This window comes from Pseudophryne corroboree, unplaced genomic scaffold (assembly GCF_028390025.1).
Source record: "Pseudophryne corroboree isolate aPseCor3 unplaced genomic scaffold, aPseCor3.hap2 scaffold_2219, whole genome shotgun sequence".
NCBI classification, from domain to species: Eukaryota; Metazoa; Chordata; class Amphibia; order Anura; family Myobatrachidae; genus Pseudophryne; species Pseudophryne corroboree.
The window spans coordinates 36,421-59,000 of NW_026968867.1; the positions used below are offsets into that span (position 1 = coordinate 36,421).

At 34.3% G+C, this 22,580-nt stretch overlaps 21 non-coding genes across 21 annotated transcripts; all 21 read left to right on the top strand.

Annotated features, from left to right (window-relative positions):
* The first annotated feature begins 847 nt into the window (after nucleotides 1-847).
* TRNAK-UUU (transfer RNA lysine (anticodon UUU)) lies at nucleotides 848-920 on the top strand. The gene has a single exon. It is a non-coding gene; the product is annotated as a tRNA-Lys (tRNA).
* A 579-nt stretch (nucleotides 921-1,499) lies between these two features.
* Nucleotides 1,500-1,572, top strand: TRNAK-UUU (transfer RNA lysine (anticodon UUU)). Its single transcript has one exon. It is a non-coding gene; the product is annotated as a tRNA-Lys (tRNA).
* A 579-nt stretch (nucleotides 1,573-2,151) lies between these two features.
* TRNAK-UUU (transfer RNA lysine (anticodon UUU)) lies at nucleotides 2,152-2,224 on the top strand. The gene has a single exon. It is a non-coding gene; the product is annotated as a tRNA-Lys (tRNA).
* A 1,883-nt stretch (nucleotides 2,225-4,107) lies between these two features.
* On the top strand, nucleotides 4,108-4,180 carry TRNAK-UUU (transfer RNA lysine (anticodon UUU)). Its single transcript has one exon. It is a non-coding gene; the product is annotated as a tRNA-Lys (tRNA).
* A 1,883-nt stretch (nucleotides 4,181-6,063) lies between these two features.
* TRNAK-UUU (transfer RNA lysine (anticodon UUU)) lies at nucleotides 6,064-6,136 on the top strand. The gene has a single exon. It is a non-coding gene; the product is annotated as a tRNA-Lys (tRNA).
* A 579-nt stretch (nucleotides 6,137-6,715) lies between these two features.
* Nucleotides 6,716-6,788, top strand: TRNAK-UUU (transfer RNA lysine (anticodon UUU)). Its single transcript has one exon. It is a non-coding gene; the product is annotated as a tRNA-Lys (tRNA).
* Nucleotides 6,789-7,367: 579 nt separating this feature from the next.
* On the top strand, nucleotides 7,368-7,440 carry TRNAK-UUU (transfer RNA lysine (anticodon UUU)). The gene has a single exon. It is a non-coding gene; the product is annotated as a tRNA-Lys (tRNA).
* A 1,231-nt stretch (nucleotides 7,441-8,671) lies between these two features.
* Nucleotides 8,672-8,744, top strand: TRNAK-UUU (transfer RNA lysine (anticodon UUU)). Its single transcript has one exon. It is a non-coding gene; the product is annotated as a tRNA-Lys (tRNA).
* A 1,231-nt stretch (nucleotides 8,745-9,975) lies between these two features.
* On the top strand, nucleotides 9,976-10,048 carry TRNAK-UUU (transfer RNA lysine (anticodon UUU)). The gene has a single exon. It is a non-coding gene; the product is annotated as a tRNA-Lys (tRNA).
* A 1,231-nt stretch (nucleotides 10,049-11,279) lies between these two features.
* TRNAK-UUU (transfer RNA lysine (anticodon UUU)) lies at nucleotides 11,280-11,352 on the top strand. Its single transcript has one exon. It is a non-coding gene; the product is annotated as a tRNA-Lys (tRNA).
* Nucleotides 11,353-11,931: 579 nt separating this feature from the next.
* TRNAK-UUU (transfer RNA lysine (anticodon UUU)) lies at nucleotides 11,932-12,004 on the top strand. The gene has a single exon. It is a non-coding gene; the product is annotated as a tRNA-Lys (tRNA).
* A 579-nt stretch (nucleotides 12,005-12,583) lies between these two features.
* On the top strand, nucleotides 12,584-12,656 carry TRNAK-UUU (transfer RNA lysine (anticodon UUU)). The gene has a single exon. It is a non-coding gene; the product is annotated as a tRNA-Lys (tRNA).
* Nucleotides 12,657-13,885: 1,229 nt separating this feature from the next.
* Nucleotides 13,886-13,958, top strand: TRNAK-UUU (transfer RNA lysine (anticodon UUU)). The gene has a single exon. It is a non-coding gene; the product is annotated as a tRNA-Lys (tRNA).
* A 579-nt stretch (nucleotides 13,959-14,537) lies between these two features.
* TRNAK-UUU (transfer RNA lysine (anticodon UUU)) lies at nucleotides 14,538-14,610 on the top strand. Its single transcript has one exon. It is a non-coding gene; the product is annotated as a tRNA-Lys (tRNA).
* Nucleotides 14,611-15,189: 579 nt separating this feature from the next.
* On the top strand, nucleotides 15,190-15,262 carry TRNAK-UUU (transfer RNA lysine (anticodon UUU)). Its single transcript has one exon. It is a non-coding gene; the product is annotated as a tRNA-Lys (tRNA).
* Nucleotides 15,263-15,841: 579 nt separating this feature from the next.
* Nucleotides 15,842-15,914, top strand: TRNAK-UUU (transfer RNA lysine (anticodon UUU)). Its single transcript has one exon. It is a non-coding gene; the product is annotated as a tRNA-Lys (tRNA).
* A 579-nt stretch (nucleotides 15,915-16,493) lies between these two features.
* On the top strand, nucleotides 16,494-16,566 carry TRNAK-UUU (transfer RNA lysine (anticodon UUU)). The gene has a single exon. It is a non-coding gene; the product is annotated as a tRNA-Lys (tRNA).
* Nucleotides 16,567-17,145: 579 nt separating this feature from the next.
* TRNAK-UUU (transfer RNA lysine (anticodon UUU)) lies at nucleotides 17,146-17,218 on the top strand. Its single transcript has one exon. It is a non-coding gene; the product is annotated as a tRNA-Lys (tRNA).
* A 2,311-nt stretch (nucleotides 17,219-19,529) lies between these two features.
* TRNAK-UUU (transfer RNA lysine (anticodon UUU)) lies at nucleotides 19,530-19,602 on the top strand. The gene has a single exon. It is a non-coding gene; the product is annotated as a tRNA-Lys (tRNA).
* A 578-nt stretch (nucleotides 19,603-20,180) lies between these two features.
* Nucleotides 20,181-20,253, top strand: TRNAK-UUU (transfer RNA lysine (anticodon UUU)). The gene has a single exon. It is a non-coding gene; the product is annotated as a tRNA-Lys (tRNA).
* A 1,231-nt stretch (nucleotides 20,254-21,484) lies between these two features.
* TRNAK-UUU (transfer RNA lysine (anticodon UUU)) lies at nucleotides 21,485-21,557 on the top strand. Its single transcript has one exon. It is a non-coding gene; the product is annotated as a tRNA-Lys (tRNA).
* Nucleotides 21,558-22,580: the final 1,023 nt, after the last annotated feature.

Below are 22,580 nucleotides of genomic sequence, written 5' to 3' on the forward strand. Positions count from 1 at the left end.
AACGAATCTAAGGATTTACATCTTAAACACAGAGGAAACTAAAATATATTTCATCAAGATACCCTACAAGCCAAGTCTTTCAGTTCATGATTGCAGTAACACATATATTTTTCCACATTTTTCGTAATTGCACAGCAAATTGTCATGTTTTATATATTTCGAGCAGTTTCCAATATGGCAACTTCAGTGCTCAGAGCCTAGATAGCTCTGTCGGTAGAGAATCAGACTTTTAATCTGAGGGTCCACGGTTCAAGTCCCTGTTCTTGCGAGTGTCTTTTAAACAATGGTGTTTTTGTTTGTGAAATGGACAATTTTGCAGAGTTTAAAATCATCCATTCCTGCAGGCAGCCATCTTTTAATTGTTGATGCTGATTATGTTCATTATTCAATGGGAAGGTGAATAGATTGGAAAGATTCTGTAGAATATTAAGAATGGACTTTATCACTCTTCAATAGGCACACATTATTGGCATCTAGTAATATAATCATCACAAAGTAGTATCGCTACATGTCAGTTCTAAAGACTTTATTTCATCAGGAACTCAAATCCATCCTTCTTTGATAGGCACACAGTGATTAAATTAGACAAGTAATAAATCAAACCTCTTTGACAAAAATAATTGAATGTGATTATTGAAGTAAGGTGATACTTAACGAATCTAAGGATTTACATCTTAAACACAGATTAAACTAAAATATATTTCATCAAGAGACCCTACAAGCCAAGTCTTTCAGTTCATGATAGCAGTAACACATATATTTTTCCTCATTTTTTGTAACTGTACAGCAAATTGTCATGTTTTATATATTTCGAGCAGTTTCCAATATGGCAACTTCAGTGCTCAGAGCCTGGATAGCTCAGTCGGTAGAGCATCAGACTTTTAATCTGAGGGTCCAGGGTTCAAGTCCCTGTTCAGGCGAGTGTCTTTTAAACAATGGTGTTTTTGTTTGTGAAATGGACAATTTTGCAGAGTTTAAAATTATCCATTCCTGCAGGCAGCCATCTTTTAATTGTTGATGCTGATTATGTTCATTATTCAATGGGAAGGTGTATAGATTGGAGAGATTCTTTAGAATATTAAGAATGGACTTTATCACTCTTCAATAGGCACACATTATTGGCATCTAGTAATATAATCATCACAAAGTAGTATCGCTACATGTCAGTTCTAAAGACTTTATTTCATCAGGAACTCAAATCCATTTTTCTTTGATAGGCACACAGTGATTAAATTAGACAAGTAATAAATCAAACCTCTTTGACAAAAATAATTGAATGTGATTATTGAAGTAAGGTGATACTTAACGAATCTAAGGATTTACATCTTAAACACAGATTAAACTAAAATATATTTCATCAAGAGACCCTACAAGCCAAGTCTTTCAGTTCATGATAGCTGTAACACATATATTTTTCCTCATTTTTTGTAATTGCACAGCAAATTGTCATGTTTTATATATTTCGAGCAGTTTCCAATATGGCAACTTCAGTGCTCAGAGCTTGGATAGCTCAGTCGGTAGAGCATCAGACTTTTAATCTGAGTGTCCAGGGTTCAAGTCCCTGTTCAGGCGAGTGTCTATTAAACAATGTTGTCTTTGTTTGTGAAATGGACAATTTTGCAAAGTTTAAAATTATCCATTCCTGCAGGCAGCCATCTTTTAATTGTTGATGCTGATTAAGTTCATTATTCAATGGGAAGGTGAATAGATTGGAAAGATTCTGTAGAATATTAAGAATGGACTTTATCACTCTTCAATAGGCACACATTATTGGCATCTAGTAATATAATCATCACAAAGTAGTATCGCTACATGTCAGTTCTAAAGACTTTATTTCATCAGGAACTCAAATCCATCCTTCTTTGATAGGCACACAGTGATTAAATTAGACAAGTAATAAATCAAACCTCTTTGACAAAAATAATTGAATGTGATTATTGAAGTAAGGTGATACTTAACGAATCTAAGGATTTACATCTTAAACACAGATTAAACTAAAATATATTTCATCAAGAGACCCTACAAGCCAAGTCTTTCAGTTCATGACTGCAGTAACACATATATTTTTCCACATTTTTTGTAATTGCACAGCAAATTGTCATGTTTTATATATTTTGAGCAGTTTCCAATATGGCAACTTCAGTGCTCAGAGCCTGGATAGCTCAGTCGGTAGAGCATCAGACTTTTAAACTGAGGGTCCAGGGTTCAAGTCCCTGTTCAGGCGAGTGTCTTTTAAACAATGGTGTTTTTGTTTGTGAAATGGACAATTTTGCAGAGTTTAAAATTATCCATTCCTGCAGGCATCCATCTTTTAATTGTTGATGCTGATTATGTTCATTATTCAATGGGAAGGTGAATAGATTGGAAAGATTCTGTAGAATATTAAGAATGGACTTTATCACTCTTCAATAGGCACACATTATTGGCATCTAGTAATATAATCATCACAAAGTAGTATCGCTACATGTCAGTTCTAAAGACTTTATTTCATCAGGAACTCAAATCCATCCTTCTTTGATAGGCACACAGTGATTAAATTAGACAAATAATAAATCAAACCTCTTTGACAAAAATAATTGAATGGGATTATTGAAGTGAGGTGATACTTAACGAATCTAAGGATTTACATCTTAAACACAGAGGAAACTAAAATATATTTCATCAAGATACCCTACAAGCCAAGTCTTTCAGTTCATGATTGCAGTAACACATATATTTTTCCACATTTTTTGTAATTGCACAGCAAATTGTCATGTTTTATATATTTCGAGCAGTTTCCAATATGGCAACTTCAGTGCTCAGAGCCTAGATAGCTCTGTCGGTAGAGCATCAGACTTTTAATCTGAGGGTCCAGGGTTCAAGTCCCTGTTCTTGCGAGTGTCTTTTAAACAATGGTGTTTTTGTTTGTGAAATGGACAATTTTGCAGAGTTTAAAATCATCCATTCCTGCAGGCAGCAATATTTTAATTGTTGATGCTGATTATGTTCATTATTCAATGGGAAGGTGTATAGATTGGAGAGATTCTTTAGAATATTAAGAATGGACTTTATCACTCTTCAATAGGCACACATTATTGGCATCTAGTAATATAATCATCACAAAGTAGTATCGCTACATGTCAGTTCTAAAGACTTTATTTCATCAGGAACTCAAATCCATCCTTCTTTGATAGGCACACAGTGATTAAATTAGACAAATAATAAATCAAACCTCTTTGACAAAAATAATTGAATGTGATTATTGAAGTAAGGTGATACTTAACGAATCTAAGGATTTACATCTTAAACACAGAGGAAACTAAAATATATTTCATCAAGATACCCTACAAGCCAAGTCTTTCAGTTCATGATTGCAGTAACACATATATTTTTCCACATTTTTCATAATTGCACAGCAAATTGTCATGTTTTATATATTTCGAGCAGTTTCCAATATGGCAACTTCAGTGCTCAGAGCCTAGATAGCTCTGTCGGTAGAGAATCAGACTTTTAATCTGAGGGTCCACGGTTCAAGTCCCTGTTCTTGCGAGTGTCTTTTAAACAATGGTGTTTTTGTTTGTGAAATGGACAATTTTGCAGAGTTTAAAATCATCCATTCCTGCAGGCAGCCATCTTTTAATTGTTGATGCTGATTATGTTCATTATTCAATGGGAAGGTGAATAGATTGGAAAGATTCTGTAGAATATTAAGAATGGACTTTATCACTCTTCAATAGGCACACATTATTGGCATCTAGTAATATAATCATCACAAAGTAGTATCGCTACATGTCAGTTCTAAAGACTTTATTTCATCAGGAACTCAAATCCATCCTTCTTTGATAGGCACACAGTGATTAAATTAGACAAGTAATAAATCAAACCTCTTTGACAAAAATAATTGAATGTGATTATTGAAGTAAGGTGATACTTAACGAATCTAAGGATTTACATCTTAAACACAGATTAAACTAAAATATATTTCATCAAGAGACCCTACAAGCCAAGTCTTTCAGTTCATGACTGCAGTAACACATATATTTTTCCACATTTTTTGTAATTGCACAGCAAATTGTCATGTTTTATATATTTTGAGCAGTTTCCAATATGGCAACTTTAGTGCTCAGAGCCTGGATAGCTCAGTCGGTAGAGCATCAGACTTTTAAACTGAGGGTCCAGGGTTCAAGTCCCTGTTCAGGCGAGTGTCTTTTAAACAATGGTGTTTTTGTTTGTGAAATGGACAATTTTGCAGAGTTTAAAATTATCCATTCCTGCAGGCATCCATCTTTTAATTGTTGATGCTGATTATGTTCATTATTCAATGGGAAGGTGAATAGATTGGAAAGATTCTGTAGAATATTAAGAATGGACTTTATCACTCTTCAATAGGCACACATTATTGGCATCTAGTAATATAATCATCACAAAGTAGTATCGCTACATGTCAGTTCTAAAGACTTTATTTCATCAGGAACTCAAATCCATCCTTCTTTGATAGGCACACAGTGATTAAATTAGACAAATAATAAATCAAACCTCTTTGACAAAAATAATTGAATGGGATTATTGAAGTGAGGTGATACTTAACGAATCTAAGGATTTACATCTTAAACACAGAGGAAACTAAAATATATTTCATCAAGATACCCTACAAGCCAAGTCTTTCAGTTCATGATTGCAGTAACACATATATTTTTCCACATTTTTTGTAATTGCACAGCAAATTGTCATGTTTTATATATTTCGAGCAGTTTCCAATATGGCAACTTCAGTGCTCAGAGCCTAGATAGCTCTGTCGGTAGAGCATCAGACTTTTAATCTGAGGGTCCAGGGTTCAAGTCCCTGTTCTTGCGAGTGTCTTTTAAACAATGGTGTTTTTGTTTGTGAAATGGACAATTTTGCAGAGTTTAAAATCATCCATTCCTGCAGGCAGCAATATTTTAATTGTTGATGCTGATTATGTTCATTATTCAATGGGAAGGTGTATAGATTGGAGAGATTCTTTAGAATATTAAGAATGGACTTTATCACTCTTCAATAGGCACACATTATTGGCATCTAGTAATATAATCATCACAAAGTAGTATCGCTACATGTCAGTTCTAAAGACTTTATTTCATCAGGAACTCAAATCCATCCTTCTTTGATAGGCACACAGTGATTAAATTAGACAAATAATAAATCAAACCTCTTTGACAAAAATAATTGAATGTGATTATTGAAGTAAGGTGATACTTAACGAATCTAAGGATTTACATCTTAAACACAGAGGAAACTAAAATATATTTCATCAAGATACCCTACAAGCCAAGTCTTTCAGTTCATGATTGCAGTAACACATATATTTTTCCACATTTTTCATAATTGCACAGCAAATTGTCATGTTTTATATATTTCGAGCAGTTTCCAATATGGCAACTTCAGTGCTCAGAGCCTAGATAGCTCTGTCGGTAGAGAATCAGACTTTTAATCTGAGGGTCCACGGTTCAAGTCCCTGTTCTTGCGAGTGTCTTTTAAACAATGGTGTTTTTGTTTGTGAAATGGACAATTTTGCAGAGTTTAAAATCATCCATTCCTGCAGGCAGCCATCTTTTAATTGTTGATGCTGATTATGTTCATTATTCAATGGGAAGGTGAATAGATTGGAAAGATTCTGTAGAATATTAAGAATGGACTTTATCACTCTTCAATAGGCACACATTATTGGCATCTAGTAATATAATCATCACAAAGTAGTATCGCTACATGTCAGTTCTAAAGACTTTATTTCATCAGGAACTCAAATCCATCCTTCTTTGATAGGCACACAGTGATTAAATTAGACAAGTAATAAATCAAACCTCTTTGACAAAAATAATTGAATGTGATTATTGAAGTAAGGTGATACTTAACGAATCTAAGGATTTACATCTTAAACACAGATTAAACTAAAATATATTTCATCAAGAGACCCTACAAGCCAAGTCTTTCAGTTCATGATAGCAGTAACACATATATTTTTCCTCATTTTTTGTAACTGTACAGCAAATTGTCATGTTTTATATATTTCGAGCAGTTTCCAATATGGCAACTTCAGTGCTCAGAGCCTGGATAGCTCAGTCGGTAGAGCATCAGACTTTTAATCTGAGGGTCCAGGGTTCAAGTCCCTGTTCAGGCGAGTGTCTTTTAAACAATGGTGTTTTTGTTTGTGAAATGGACAATTTTGCAGAGTTTAAAATTATCCATTCCTGCAGGCAGCCATCTTTTAATTGTTGATGCTGATTATGTTCATTATTCAATGGGAAGGTGTATAGATTGGAGAGATTCTTTAGAATATTAAGAATGGACTTTATCACTCTTCAATAGGCACACATTATTGGCATCTAGTAATATAATCATCACAAAGTAGTATCGCTACATGTCAGTTCTAAAGACTTTATTTCATCAGGAACTCAAATCCATTTTTCTTTGATAGGCACACAGTGATTAAATTAGACAAGTAATAAATCAAACCTCTTTGACAAAAATAATTGAATGTGATTATTGAAGTAAGGTGATACTTAACGAATCTAAGGATTTACATCTTAAACACAGATTAAACTAAAATATATTTCATCAAGAGACCCTACAAGCCAAGTCTTTCAGTTCATGATAGCTGTAACACATATATTTTTCCTCATTTTTTGTAATTGCACAGCAAATTGTCATGTTTTATATATTTCGAGCAGTTTCCAATATGGCAACTTCAGTGCTCAGAGCTTGGATAGCTCAGTCGGTAGAGCATCAGACTTTTAATCTGAGTGTCCAGGGTTCAAGTCCCTGTTCAGGCGAGTGTCTATTAAACAATGTTGTCTTTGTTTGTGAAATGGACAATTTTGCAAAGTTTAAAATTATCCATTCCTGCAGGCAGCCATCTTTTAATTGTTGATGCTGATTAAGTTCATTATTCAATGGGAAGGTGAATAGATTGGAAAGATTCTGTAGAATATTAAGAATGGACTTTATCACTCTTCAATAGGCACACATTATTGGCATCTAGTAATATAATCATCACAAAGTAGTATCGCTACATGTCAGTTCTAAAGACTTTATTTCATCAGGAACTCAAATCCATCCTTCTTTGATAGGCACACAGTGATTAAATTAGACAAGTAATAAATCAAACCTCTTTGACAAAAATAATTGAATGTGATTATTGAAGTAAGGTGATACTTAACGAATCTAAGGATTTACATCTTAAACACAGATTAAACTAAAATATATTTCATCAAGAGACCCTACAAGCCAAGTCTTTCAGTTCATGACTGCAGTAACACATATATTTTTCCACATTTTTTGTAATTGCACAGCAAATTGTCATGTTTTATATATTTTGAGCAGTTTCCAATATGGCAACTTCAGTGCTCAGAGCCTGGATAGCTCAGTCGGTAGAGCATCAGACTTTTAAACTGAGGGTCCAGGGTTCAAGTCCCTGTTCAGGCGAGTGTCTTTTAAACAATGGTGTTTTTGTTTGTGAAATGGACAATTTTGCAGAGTTTAAAATTATCCATTCCTGCAGGCATCCATCTTTTAATTGTTGATGCTGATTATGTTCATTATTCAATGGGAAGGTGAATAGATTGGAAAGATTCTGTAGAATATTAAGAATGGACTTTATCACTCTTCAATAGGCACACATTATTGGCATCTAGTAATATAATCATCACAAAGTAGTATCGCTACATGTCAGTTCTAAAGACTTTATTTCATCAGGAACTCAAATCCATCCTTCTTTGATAGGCACACAGTGATTAAATTAGACAAATAATAAATCAAACCTCTTTGACAAAAATAATTGAATGGGATTATTGAAGTGAGGTGATACTTAACGAATCTAAGGATTTACATCTTAAACACAGAGGAAACTAAAATATATTTCATCAAGATACCCTACAAGCCAAGTCTTTCAGTTCATGATTGCAGTAACACATATATTTTTCCACATTTTTTGTAATTGCACAGCAAATTGTCATGTTTTATATATTTCGAGCAGTTTCCAATATGGCAACTTCAGTGCTCAGAGCCTAGATAGCTCTGTCGGTAGAGCATCAGACTTTTAATCTGAGGGTCCAGGGTTCAAGTCCCTGTTCTTGCGAGTGTCTTTTAAACAATGGTGTTTTTGTTTGTGAAATGGACAATTTTGCAGAGTTTAAAATCATCCATTCCTGCAGGCAGCAATATTTTAATTGTTGATGCTGATTATGTTCATTATTCAATGGGAAGGTGTATAGATTGGAGAGATTCTTTAGAATATTAAGAATGGACTTTATCACTCTTCAATAGGCACACATTATTGGCATCTAGTAATATAATCATCACAAAGTAGTATCGCTACATGTCAGTTCTAAAGACTTTATTTCATCAGGAACTCAAATCCATCCTTCTTTGATAGGCACACAGTGATTAAATTAGACAAGTAATAAATCAAACTTCTTTGACAAAAATAATTGAATGTGATTATTGAAGTAAGGTGATACTTAACGAATCTAAGGATTTACATATTAAACACAGAAGAAACTAAAATATATTTCATCAAGATACCCTACAAGCCAAGTCTTTCAGTTCCTGATTGCAGTAACACATATATTTTTCCACATTTTTTGTAATTGCACAGCAAATTGTCATGTTTTATATATTTCGAGCAGTTTCCAATATGACAACTTCAGTGCTCAGAGCCTAGATAGCTCAGTCGGTAGAGCATCAGACTTTTAATCTGAGGGTCCAGCGTTCAAGTCCCTGTTCAGGCGAGAGTCTTTTAAACAATGGTGTTTTTGTTTGTGAAATGGACAATTTTGCAGAGTTTAAAATTATCCATTCCTGCAGGCAGCCATCTTTTAATTGTTGATGCTGATTATGTTCATTATTCAATGGGAAGGTGTATAGATTGGAAAGATTCTGTAGAATATTAAGAATGGAATTTATCACTCTTCAATAGGCACACATTATTGGCATCTAGTAATATAATCATCACAAAGTAGTGTCGCTACATGTCAGTTCTAAAGACTTTATTTCATCAGGAACTCAAATCCATCCTTCTTTGATAGGCACACAGTGATTAAATTAGACAAGTAATAAATCAAACCTCTTTGACAAAAATAATTGAATGTGATTATTGAAGTGAGGTGATACTTAAAGCATCTAAGGATTTACATCTTAAACACAGAGGAAACTAAAATATATTTCATCAAGATACCCTACAAGCCAAGTCTTTCAGTTCATGATTGCAGTAACACATATATTTTTCCACATTTTTTGTAATTGCACAGCAAATTGTCATGTTTTATATATTTCGAGCAGTTTCCAATATGGCAACTTCAGTGCTCAGAGCTTGGATAGCTCAGTCGGTAGACCATCAGACTTTTAATCTGAGGGTCCAGGGTTCAAGTCCCTGTTCTTGCGAGTGTCTTTTAAACAATGGTGTTTTTGTTTGTGAAATGGACAATTTTGCAGAGTATAAAATCATCCATTCCTGCAGGCAGCCATCTTTTAATTGTTGATGCTGATTATGTTCATTATTCAATGGGAAGGTGTATAGATTGGAGAGATTCTTTAGAATATTAAGAATGGACTTTATCACTCTTCAATAGGCACACATTATTGGCATCTAGTAATATAATCATCACAAAGTAGTATCGCTACATGTCAGTTCTAAAGACTTTATTTCATCAGGAACTCAAATCCATTTTTCTTTGATAGGCACACAGTGATTAAATTAGACAAGTAATAAATCAAACCTCTTTGACAAAAATAATTGAATGTGATTATTGAAGTAAGGTGATACTTAACGAATCTAAGGATTTACATCTTAAACACAGATTAAACTAAAATATATTTCATCAAGAGACCCTACAAGCCAAGTCTTTCAGTTCATGATAGCTGTAACACATATATTTTTCCTCATTTTTTGTAATTGCACAGCAAATTGTCATGTTTTATATATTTCGAGCAGTTTCCAATATGGCAACTTCAGTGCTCAGAGCTTGGATAGCTCAGTCGGTAAAGCATCAGACTTTTAATCTGAGGGTCCAGGGTTCAAGTCCCTGTTCAGGCGAGTGTCTATTAAACAATGTTGTCTTTGTTTGTGAAATGGACAATTTTGCAAAGTTTAAAATTATCCATTCCTGCAGGCAGCCATCTTTTAATTGTTGATGCTGATTAAGTTCATTATTCAATGGGAAGGTGAATAGATTGGAAAGATTCTGTAGAATATTAAGAATGGACTTTATCACTCTTCAATAGGCACACATTATTGGCATCTAGTAATATAATCATCACAAAGTAGTATCGCTACATGTCAGTTCTAAAGACTTTATTTCATCAGGAACTCAAATCCATCCTTCTTTGATAGGCACACAGTGATTAAATTAGACAAATAATAAATCAAACCTCTTTGACAAAAATAATTGAATGGGATTATTGAAGTAAGGTGATACTTAACGAATCTAAGGATTTACATCTTAAACACAGAGGAAACTAAAATATATTTCATCAAGATACCCTACAAGCCAAGTCTTTCAGTTCATGATTGCAGTAACACATATATTTTTCCACATTTTTTGTAATTGCACAGCAAATTGTCATGTTTTATATATTTCGAGCAGTTTCCAATATGGCAACTTCAGTGCTCAGAGCCTAGATATCTCTGTCGGTAGAGCATCAGACTTTTAATCTGAGGGTCCAGGGTTCAAGTCCCTGTTCTTGCGAGTGTCTTTTAAACAATGGTGTTTTTGTTTGTGAAATGGACAATTTTGCAGATTTTAAAATCATCCATTCCTGCAGGCAGCAATATTTTAATTGTTGATGCTGATTATGTTCATTATTCAATGGGAAGGTGTATAAATTGGAGAGATTCTTTAGAATATTAAGAATGGACTTTATCACTCTTCAATAGGCACACATTATTGGCATCTAGTAATATAATCATCACAAAGTAGTATCGCTACATGTCAGTTCTAAAGACTTTATTTCATCAGGAACTCAAATCCATCCTTCTTTGATAGGCACACAGTGATTAAATTAGACAAATAATAAATCAAACCTCTTTGACAAAAATAATTGAATGTGATTATTGAAGTAAGGTGATACTTAACGAATCTAAGGATTTACATCTTAAACACAGATTAAACTAAAATATATTTCATCAAGAGACCCTACAAGCCAAGTCTTTCAGTTCATGATAGCAGTAACACATATATTTTTCCTCATTTTTTGTAACTGTACAGCAAATTGTCATGTTTTATATATTTCGAGCAGTTTCCAATATGGCAACTTCAGTGCTCAGAGCCTGGATAGCTCAGTCGGTAGAGCATAAGACTTTTAATCTGAGGGTCCAGGGTTCAAGTCCCTGTTCAGGCGAGTGTCTTTTAAACAATGGTGTTTTTGTTTGTGAAATGGACAATATTGCAGAGTTTAAAATTATCCATTCCTGCAGGCAGCCATCTTTTAATTGTTGATGCTGATTATGTTCATTATTCAATGGGAAGGTGTATAGATTGGAGAGATTCTTTAGAATATTAAGAATGGACTTTATCACTCTTCAATAGGCACACATTATTGGCATCTAGTAATATAATCATCACAAAGTAGTATCGCTACATGTCAGTTCTAAAGACTTTATTTCATCAGGAACTCAAATCCATTTTTCTTTGATAGGCACACAGTGATTAAATTAGACAAGTAATAAATCAAACCTCTTTGACAAAAATAATTGAATGTGATTATTGAAGTAAGGTGATACTTAACGAATCTAAGGATTTACATCTTAAACACAGATTAAACTAAAATATATTTCATCAAGAGACCCTACAAGCCAAGTCTTTCAGTTCATGATAGCTGTAACACATATATTTTTCCTCATTTTTTGTAATTGCACAGCAAATTGTCATGTTTTATATATTTCGAGCAGTTTCCAATATGGCAACTTCAGTGCTCAGAGCTTGGATAGCTCAGTCGGTAGAGCATCAGACTTTTAATCTGAGGGTCCAGGGTTCAAGTCCCTGTTCAGGCGAGTGTCTATTAAACAATGTTGTCTTTGTTTGTGAAATGGACAATTTTGCAAAGTTTAAAATTATCCATTCCTGCAGGCAGCCATCTTTTAATTGTTGATGCTGATTAAGTTCATTATTCAATGGGAAGGTGAATAGATTGGAAAGATTCTGTAGAATATTAAGAATGGACTTTATCACTCTTCAATAGGCACACATTATTGGCATCTAGTAATATAATCATCACAAAGTAGTATCGCTACATGTCAGTTCTAAAGACTTTATTTCATCAGGAACTCAAATCCATCCTTCTTTGATAGGCACACAGTGATTAAATTAGACAAGTAATAAATCAAACCTCTTTGACAAAAATAATTGAATGTGATTATTGAAGTAAGGTGATACTTAACGAATCTAAGGATTTACATCTTAAACACAGATTAAACTAAAATATATTTCATCAAGAGACCCTACAAGCCAAGTCTTTCAGTTCATGACTGCAGTAACACATATATTTTTCCACATTTTTTGTAATTGCACAGCAAATTGTCATGTTTTATATATTTTGAGCAGTTTCCAATATGGCAACTTCAGTGCTCAGAGCCTGGATAGCTCAGTCGGTAGAGCATCAGACTTTTAAACTGAGGGTCCAGGGTTCAAGTCCCTGTTCAGGCGAGTGTCTTTTAAACAATGGTGTTTTTGTTTGTGAAATGGACAATTTTGCAGAGTTTAAAATTATCCATTCCTGCAGGCATCCATCTTTTAATTGTTGATGCTGATTATGTTCATTATTCAATGGGAAGGTGAATAGATTGGAAAGATTCTGTAGAATATTAAGAATGGACTTTATCACTCTTCAATAGGCACACATTATTGGCATCTAGTAATATAATCATCACAAAGTAGTATCGCTACATGTCAGTTCTAAAGACTTTATTTCATCAGGAACTCAAATCCATCCTTCTTTGATAGGCACACAGTGATTAAATTAGACAAATAATAAATCAAACCTCTTTGACAAAAATAATTGAATGGGATTATTGAAGTGAGGTGATACTTAACGAATCTAAGGATTTACATCTTAAACACAGAGGAAACTAAAATATATTTCATCAAGATACCCTACAAGCCAAGTCTTTCAGTTCATGATTGCAGTAACACATATATTTTTCCACATTTTTTGTAATTGCACAGCAAATTGTCATGTTTTATATATTTCGAGCAGTTTCCAATATGGCAACTTCAGTGCTCAGAGCCTAGATAGCTCTGTCGGTAGAGCATCAGACTTTTAATCTGAGGGTCCAGGGTTCAAGTCCCTGTTCTTGCGAGTGTCTTTTAAACAATGGTGTTTTTGTTTGTGAAATGGACAATTTTGCAGAGTTTAAAATCATCCATTCCTGCAGGCAGCAATATTTTAATTGTTGATGCTGATTATGTTCATTATTCAATGGGAAGGTGTATAGATTGGAGAGATTCTTTAGAATATTAAGAATGGACTTTATCACTCTTCAATAGGCACACATTATTGGCATCTAGTAATATAATCATCACAAAGTAGTATCGCTACATGTCAGTTCTAAAGACTTTATTTCATCAGGAACTCAAATCCATCCTTCTTTGATAGGCACACAGTGATTAAATTAGACAAGTAATAAATCAAACTTCTTTGACAAAAATAATTGAATGTGATTATTGAAGTAAGGTGATACTTAACGAATCTAAGGATTTACATATTAAACACAGAAGAAACTAAAATATATTTCATCAAGATACCCTACAAGCCAAGTCTTTCAGTTCCTGATTGCAGTAACACATATTTTTCCACATTTTTTGTAATTGCACAGCAAATTGTCATGTTTTATATATTTCGAGCAGTTTCCAATATGACAACTTCAGTGCTCAGAGCCTAGATAGCTCAGTCGGTAGAGCATCAGACTTTTAATCTGAGGGTCCAGCGTTCAAGTCCCTGTTCAGGCGAGAGTCTTTTAAACAATGGTGTTTTTGTTTGTGAAATGGACAATTTTGCAGAGTTTAAAATTATCCATTCCTGCAGGCAGCCATCTTTTAATTGTTGATGCTGATTATGTTCATTATTCAATGGGAAGGTGTATAGATTGGAAAGATTCTGTAGAATATTAAGAATGGAATTTATCACTCTTCAATAGGCACACATTATTGGCATCTAGTAATATAATCATCACAAAGTAGTGTCGCTACATGTCAGTTCTAAAGACTTTATTTCATCAGGAACTCAAATCCATCCTTCTTTGATAGGCACACAGTGATTAAATTAGACAAGTAATAAATCAAACCTCTTTGACAAAAATAATTGAATGTGATTATTGAAGTGAGGTGATACTTAAAGCATCTAAGGATTTACATCTTAAACACAGAGGAAACTAAAATATATTTCATCAAGATACCCTACAAGCCAAGTCTTTCAGTTCATGATTGCAGTAACACATATATTTTTCCACATTTTTTGTAATTGCACAGCAAATTGTCATGTTTTATATATTTCGAGCAATTTCCAATATGGCAACTTCAGTGCTCAGAGCTTGGATAGCTCAGTCGGTAGAGCATCAGACTTTTAATCTGAGGGTCCAGGGTTCAAGTCCCTGTTCTTGCGAGTGTCTTTTAAACAATGGTGTTTTTGTTTGTGAAATGGACAATTTTGCAGAGTATAAAATCATCCATTCCTGCAGGCAGCCATCTTTTAATTGTTGATGCTGATTATGTTCATTATTCAATGGGAAGGTGTATAGATTGGAGAGATTCTTTAGAATATTAAGAATGGACTTTATCACTCTTCAATAGGCACACATTATTGGCATCTAGTAATATAATCATCACAAAGTAGTATCGCTACATGTCAGTTCTAAAGACTTTATTTCATCAGGAACTCAAATCCATTTTTCTTTGATAGGCACACAGTGATTAAATTAGACAAGTAATAAATCAAACCTCTTTGACAAAAATAATTGAATGTGATTATTGAAGTAAGGTGATACTTAACGAATCTAAGGATTTACATCTTAAACACAGATTAAACTAAAATATATTTCATCAAGAGACCCTACAAGCCAAGTCTTTCAGTTCATGATAGCTGTAACACATATATTTTTCCTCATTTTTTGTAATTGCACAGCAAATTGTCATGTTTTATATATTTCGAGCAGTTTCCAATATGGCAACTTCAGTGCTCAGAGCTTGGATAGCTCAGTCGGTAAAGCATCAGACTTTTAATCTGAGGGTCCAGGGTTCAAGTCCCTGTTCAGGCGAGTGTCTATTAAACAATGTTGTCTTTGTTTGTGAAATGGACAATTTTGCAAAGTTTAAAATTATCCATTCCTGCAGGCAGCCATCTTTTAATTGTTGATGCTGATTAAGTTCATTATTCAATGGGAAGGTGAACAGATTGGAAAGATTCTGTAGAATATTAAGAATGGACTTTATCACTCTTCAATAGGCAGACATTATTGGCATCTAGTAATATAATCATCACAAAGTAGTATCGCTACATGTCAGTTCTAAAGACTTTATTTCATCAGGAACTCAAATCCATCCTTCTTTGATAGGCACACAGTGATTAAATTAGACAAGTAATAAATCAAACCTCTTTGACAAAAATAATTGAATGTGATTATTGAAGTAAGGTGATACTTAACGAATCTAAGGATTTACATCTTAAACACAGAGGAAACTAAAATATATTTCATCAAGATACTCTACAAGCCAAGTCTTTCAGTTCCTGATTGCAGTAACACATATATTTTTCCACATTTTTTGTAATTGCACAGCAAATTGTCATGTTTTATATATTTCGAGCAGTTTCCAATATGACAACTTCAGTGCTCAGAGCCTGGATAGCTCAGTCGGTAGAGCATCAGACTTTTAATCTGAGGATCCAGCGTTCAAGTCCCTGTTCAGGCGAGTGTCTTTTAAACAATGGTGTTTTTGTTTGTGAAATGGACAATTTTGCAGAGTTTAAAATCATCCATTCCTGCAGGCAGCCATCTTTTAATTGTTGATGCTGATTATGTTCATTATTCAATGGGAAGGTGTATAGATTGGAAAGATTCTGTAGAATATTAAGAATGGACTTTATCACTCTTCAATAGGCACACATTATTGGCATCTAGTAATATAATCATCACAAAGTAGTATCGCTACATGTCAGTTCTAAAGACTTTATTTCATCAGGAACTCAAATCCATCCTTCTTTGATAGGCACACAGTGATTAAATTAGACAAGTAATAAATCAAACCTCTTTGACAAAAATAATTGAATGTGATTATTGAAGTGAGGTGATACTTAAAGCATCTAAGGATTTACATCTTAAACACAGAGGAAACTAAAATATATTTCATCAAGATACCCTACAAGCCAAGTCTTTCAGTTCATGATTGCAGTAACACATATATTTTTCCACATTTTTTGTAATTGCACAGCAAATTGTCATGTTTTATATATTTCGAGTAGTTTCCAATATGGCAACTTCAGTGCTCAGAGCCTGGATAGCTCAGTCGGTAGAGCATCAGACTTTTAATCTGAGGATCCAGCGTTCAAGTCCCTGTTCAGGCGAGTGTCTTTTAAACAATGGTGTTTTTGTTTGTGAAATGGACAATTTTGCAGAGTTTAAAATCATCCATTCCTGCAGGCAGCCATCTTTTAATTGTTGATGCTGATTATGTTCATTATTCAATGGGAAGGTGAATAGATTGGAAAGATTCTGTAGAATATTAAGAATGGACTTTATCACTCTTCAATAGGCACACATTATTGGCATCTAGTAATATAATCATCACAAAGTAGTATCGCTACATGTCAGTTCTAAAGACTTTATTTCATCAGGAACTCAACTCCATCCTTCTTTGATAGGCACACAGTGATTAAATTAGACAAGTAATAAATCAAACCTCTTTGACAAAAATAATTGAATGTGATTATTGAAGTGAGGTGATACTTAAAGCATCTAAGGATTTACAACTTAAACACAGAAGAAACTAAAATATATTTCATCAAGAGACCCTACAAGCCAAGTTTTTCAGTTCATGATTGCAGTAACACATATATTTTTCCACATTTTTTGTAATTGCACAGCAAATTGTCATGTTTTATATATTTCGAGCAGTTTCCAATATGGCAACTTCAGTGCTCAGAGCCTGGATAGCTCAGTCGGTAGAGCATCAGACTTTTAATCTGAGGGTCCAGGGTTCAAGTCCCTGTTCAGGCGAGTGTCTATTAAACAATGTTGTTTTTGTTTGTGAAATGGACAATTTTGCAAAGTTTAAAATTATCCATTTCTAAGGAAGAAACATTTGTGATGATCCGCAACAAGATACCCCCTTGTTTGTGCCTGGATGACACAGTTACACACAAAATGAACACACGAGGGGGGTTAATTCTTTAAAGAAAACCAAATACCTATGATTACTCAGGTAGATTCACCATAATACAGGGTTGGTGTTGCTCCCCAGAGTCAGAAAACCAAATATTCTAGAAAGAGAAAAGAAGACTCTATCTTGGGGGCACTCTTTTTGATGCCAGATAGTGCAGTGAAGTGAGCAAGCCTACGGGTGAAAACGCGTTTTGGCACGGCTGGAATCAGCATGGCAATGTCGCCTTGTGAAAGTTAGAATCACTGGTCCTACAACCAACATACGCTGCTCCGTCCAGAAGTCCTGCTGCCTTTAGAACGGTAATCTTCCTATTTTCAGCTAGCTCTCATCCACGGATTGTGGTGCAGCGTCCTTGCTCTGTCCTATGATATCAAGGCGCTGCAACTGCTCTAACGTGGAAAGCAGCACAGCTACTAATCTTTTTTCCGGCCAGTAATACCCGAAGCGCTGCTGTTTTCATATTTGCCGTCCGCTGCACCGGTCCTAGTGACCAGAGTACATGACGAAAAGAGATCTCAGCGGCTGGACTGGGTTTGCGGTCATTAAAACTTTTCATTCTAGCTGGGTTTGCTGCTACTTTTTAGCCCAACACATATTGTTCAGTGACCTATGGTCAAATGTTAGAGAAAATAATGAATTATGTTAAGTGAGCCTAACAATATTAGTATACCGATAAAGTATACCTGAAAATAAATTTGGGAAAGTACTTTGCTAATAGCCTGTGTGGAGTACGGCTTTTTTGATAAATGCATTTCTATGTGAGAATGTGCACGGCACTGGTTTAACATTGAACCACTCCCTATCATCTCCCTGCAATTACCTGAAAATTAAACAGGCAGGAATTGTACTCAATTTCGGTTAACACTCATCCCTGGATTGCGGTGCAGTGTCCTGCAATGTCCTAGGATATCGAGACATTCCATCCGCTCTAACAGGGAAAGCAGTACGGCCACTTATCCTCTTTCTGGTCAGAAATTTCAAGGTCGCTGCCCTCTCATCCACCGGCCGCTGAGCTAACAAAAACCTTGAGCTCATGACGGTGAGACAGTAGAAGCAATGTACCATGGCATACTGATCATCTTTTTTACTCTTTCCTTTTTTCTCTCTATACCAACTATTTATGTCGGGCTACTAATGAGCGCATAAGATACCATATAAATATGATGGGCATTCTGCATCTCTCAACACTGTGTATATACCATTTGGGCAAATTTTGAATTTTTATAATTATACATGTGTTTGAGAATATAGGAGCTGACGTTCGGTAAATCAATACCTATTCATGATATGGTTGTTTAAACAGTGAGAGATCATAATTGGTTATAAAAAAATCTGAATAAAAATAATTAAAACAAGCTCCTCGGTGAGCAATCAGTGTTCTCTGAACCAATAAGCTCCATAGTGAGCAATCAGTGTTCTTTAAACTCCTTGTGATAGACAAGTGATCCCAAGGTGTATATGAATAAACCTGTGTGTGTGTGTTTATATATTTTTCCTTTTCAAATTCCTATTAATTTTAAAGATACAATTAAAGGTTATATTTTAATGATACCTAAGGGTATATCTGGCCCTATTTATATTTCAAAGAGTGCCCCCAAGATAGAGTCTTCTTTTCTCTTTCTAGAATTATCCATTCCTGCAGGCAGCCATCTTTTAATTGTTGATGCTGATTATGTTCATTATTCAATGGGAAGGTGAATAGATTGGAAAGATTTTGTAGAATATTAAGAATGGACTTTATCACTCTTCAATAGGCACACATTATTGGCATCTAGTAATATAATCATCACAAAGTAGTATCGCTACATGTCAGTTCTAAAGACTTTATTTCATCAGGAACTCAAATCCATCCTTCTTTGATAGGCATACAGTGATTAAATTAGACAAGTAATAAATCAAACCTCTTTGACAAAAATAATTGAATGTGATTATTGAAGTAAGGTGATACTTAACGAATCTAAGGATTTACATCTTAAACACAGAGGAAACTAAAATATATTTCATCAAGAGACCCTACAAGCCAAGTTTTTCAGTTCATGATTGCAATAACACATATATTTTTCCACATTTTTTGTAATTGCACAGCAAATTGTCATGTTTTATATATTTCGAGCAGTTTCCAATATGGCAACTTCAGTGCTCAGAGCCTGGATATCTCAGTCGGTAAAGCATCAGACTTTTAATCTGAGGGTCCAGGGTTCAAGTCCCTGTTCAGGCGAGTGTCTTTTAAACAATGGTGTTTTTGTTTGTGAAATGGACAATTTTGCAGAGTTTAAAATCATCCATTCCTGCAGGCAGCCATCTTTTAATTGTTGATGCTGATTATGTTCATTATTCAATGGGAAGGTGTATAGATTGGAGAGATTCTTTAGAATATTAAGAATGGACTTTATCACTCTTCAATAGGCACACATTATTGGCATCTAGTAATATAATCATCACAAAGTAGTATCGCTACATGTCAGTTCTAAAGACTTTATTTCATCAGGAACTCAAATCCATCCTTCTTTGATAGGCACACAGTGATTAAATTAGACAAGTAATAAATCAAACCTTTTTGACAAAAATAATTGAATGTGTTTATTGAAGTAAGGTGATACTTAACGAATCTAAGGATTTACATCTTAAACACAGAAGAAACTAAAATATATTTCATCAAGATACCCTACAAGCCAAGTCTTTCAGTTCCTGATTGCAGTAACACATATATTTTCCACATTTTTTGTAATTGCACAGCAAATTGTCATGTTTTATATATTTCGAGCAGTTTCCAATATGACAACTTCAGTGCTCAGAGCCTGGATAGCTCAGTCGGTAGAGCATCAGACTTTTAATCTGAGGGTCCAGCGTTCAAGTCCCTGTTCAGGCGAGTGTCTTTTAAACAATGGTGTTTTTGTTTGTGAAATGGACAATTTTGCAGAGTTTAAAATCATCCATTCCTGCAGGCAGCCATCTTTTAATTGTTGATGCTGATTATGTTCATTATTCAATGGGAAGGTGTATAGATTGGAAAGATTCTGTAGAATATTAAGAATGGACTTTATCACTCTTCAATAGGCACACATTATTGGCATCTAGTAATATAATCATCACAAAGTAGTATCGCTACATGTCAGTTCTAAAGACTTTATTTCATCAGGAACTCAAATCCATCCTTCTTTGATAGGCACACAGTGATTAAATTAGACAAGTAATAAATCAAACCTCTTTGACAAAAATAATTGAATGTGATTATTGAAGTGAGGTGATACTTAAAGCATCTAAGGATTTACATCTTAAACACAGAGGAAACTAAAATATATTTCATCAAGATACCCTACAAGCCAAGTCTTTCAGTTCCTGATTGCAGTAACACATATATTTTTCCACATTTTTTGTAATTGCACAGCAAATTGTCATGTTTTATATATTTCGAGCAGTTTCCAATATGGCAACTTCAGTGCTCAGAGCCTGGATAGCTCAGTCGGTAGAGCATCAGACTTTTAATCTGAGGGTCCAGGGTTCAAGTCCCTGTTCTTGCGAGTGTCTTTTAAACAATGGTGTTTTTGTTTGTGAAATGGACAATTTTGCAGAGTTTAAAATCATCCATTCCTGCAGGCAGCCATCTTTTAATTGTTGATGCTGAATATGTTCATTATTCAATGGGAAGGTGTATAGATTGGAGAGATTCTTTAGAATATTAAGAATGGACTTTATCACTCTTCAATAGGCACACATTATTGGCATCTAGTAATATAATCATCACAAAGTAGTATCGCTACATGTCAGTTCTAAAGACTTTATTTCATCAGGAACTCAAATCCATCCTTCTTTGATAGGCACACAGTGATTAAATTAGACAAGTAATAAATCAAACCTCTTTGACAAAAATAATTGAATGTGATTATTGAAGTAAGGTGATACTTAACGAATCTAAGGATTTACATCTTAAACACAGAGGAAACTAAAATATATTTCATCAAGATACTCTACAAGCCAAGTCTTTCAGTTCCTGATTGCAGTAACACATATATTTTTCCACATTTTTTGTAATTGCACAGCAAATTGTCATGTTTTATATATTTCGAGCAGTTTCCAATATGACAACTTCAGTGCTCAGAGCCTGGATAGCTCAGTCGGTAGAGCATCAGACTTTTAATCTGAGGATCCAGCGTTCAAGTCCCTGTTCAGGCAAGTGTCTTTTAAACAATGGTGTTTTTGTTTGTGAAATGGACAATTTTGCAGAGTTTAAAATCATCCATTCCTGCAGGCAGCCATCTTTTAATTGTTGATGCTGATTATGTTCATTATTCAATGGGAAGGTGTATAGATTGGAAAGATTCTGTAGAATATTAAGAATGGACTTTATCACTCTTCAATAGGCACACATTATTGGCATCTAGTAATATAATCATCACAAAGTAGTATCGCTACATGTCAGTTCTAAAGACTTTATTTCATCAGGAACTCAAATCCATCCTTCTTTGATAGGCACACAGTGATTAAATTAGACAAGTAATAAATCAAACCTCTTTGACAAAAATAATTGAATGTGATTATTGAAGTGAGGTGATACTTAAAGCATCTAAGGATTTACATCTTAAACACAGAGGAAACTAAAATATATTTCATCAAGATACCCTACAAGCCAAGTCTTTCAGTTCATGATTGCAGTAACACATATATTTTTCCACATTTTTTGTAATTGCACAGCAAATTGTCATGTTTTATATATTTCGAGCAGTTTCCAATATGGCAACTTCAGTGCTCAGAGCCTGGATAGCTCAGTCGGTAGAGCATCACACTTTTAATCTGAGGATCCAGCGTTCAAGTCCCTGTTCAGGCGAGTGTCTTTTAAACAATGGTGTTTTTGTTTGTGAAATGGACAATTTTGCAGAGTTTAAAATCATCCATTCCTGCAGGCAGCCATCTTTTAATTGTTGATGCTGATTATGTTCATTATTCAATGGGAAGGTATATAGATTGGAGAGATTCTTTAGAATATTAAGAATGGACTTTATCACTCTTCAATAGGCACACATTATTGGCATCTAGTAATATAATCATCACAAAGTAGTATCGCTACATGTCAGTTCTAAAGACTTTATTTCATCAGGAACTCAAATCCATCCTTCTTTGATAGGCACACAGTGATTAAATTAGACAAGTAATAAATCAAACCTCTTTGACAAAAATAATTGAATGTGATTATTGAAG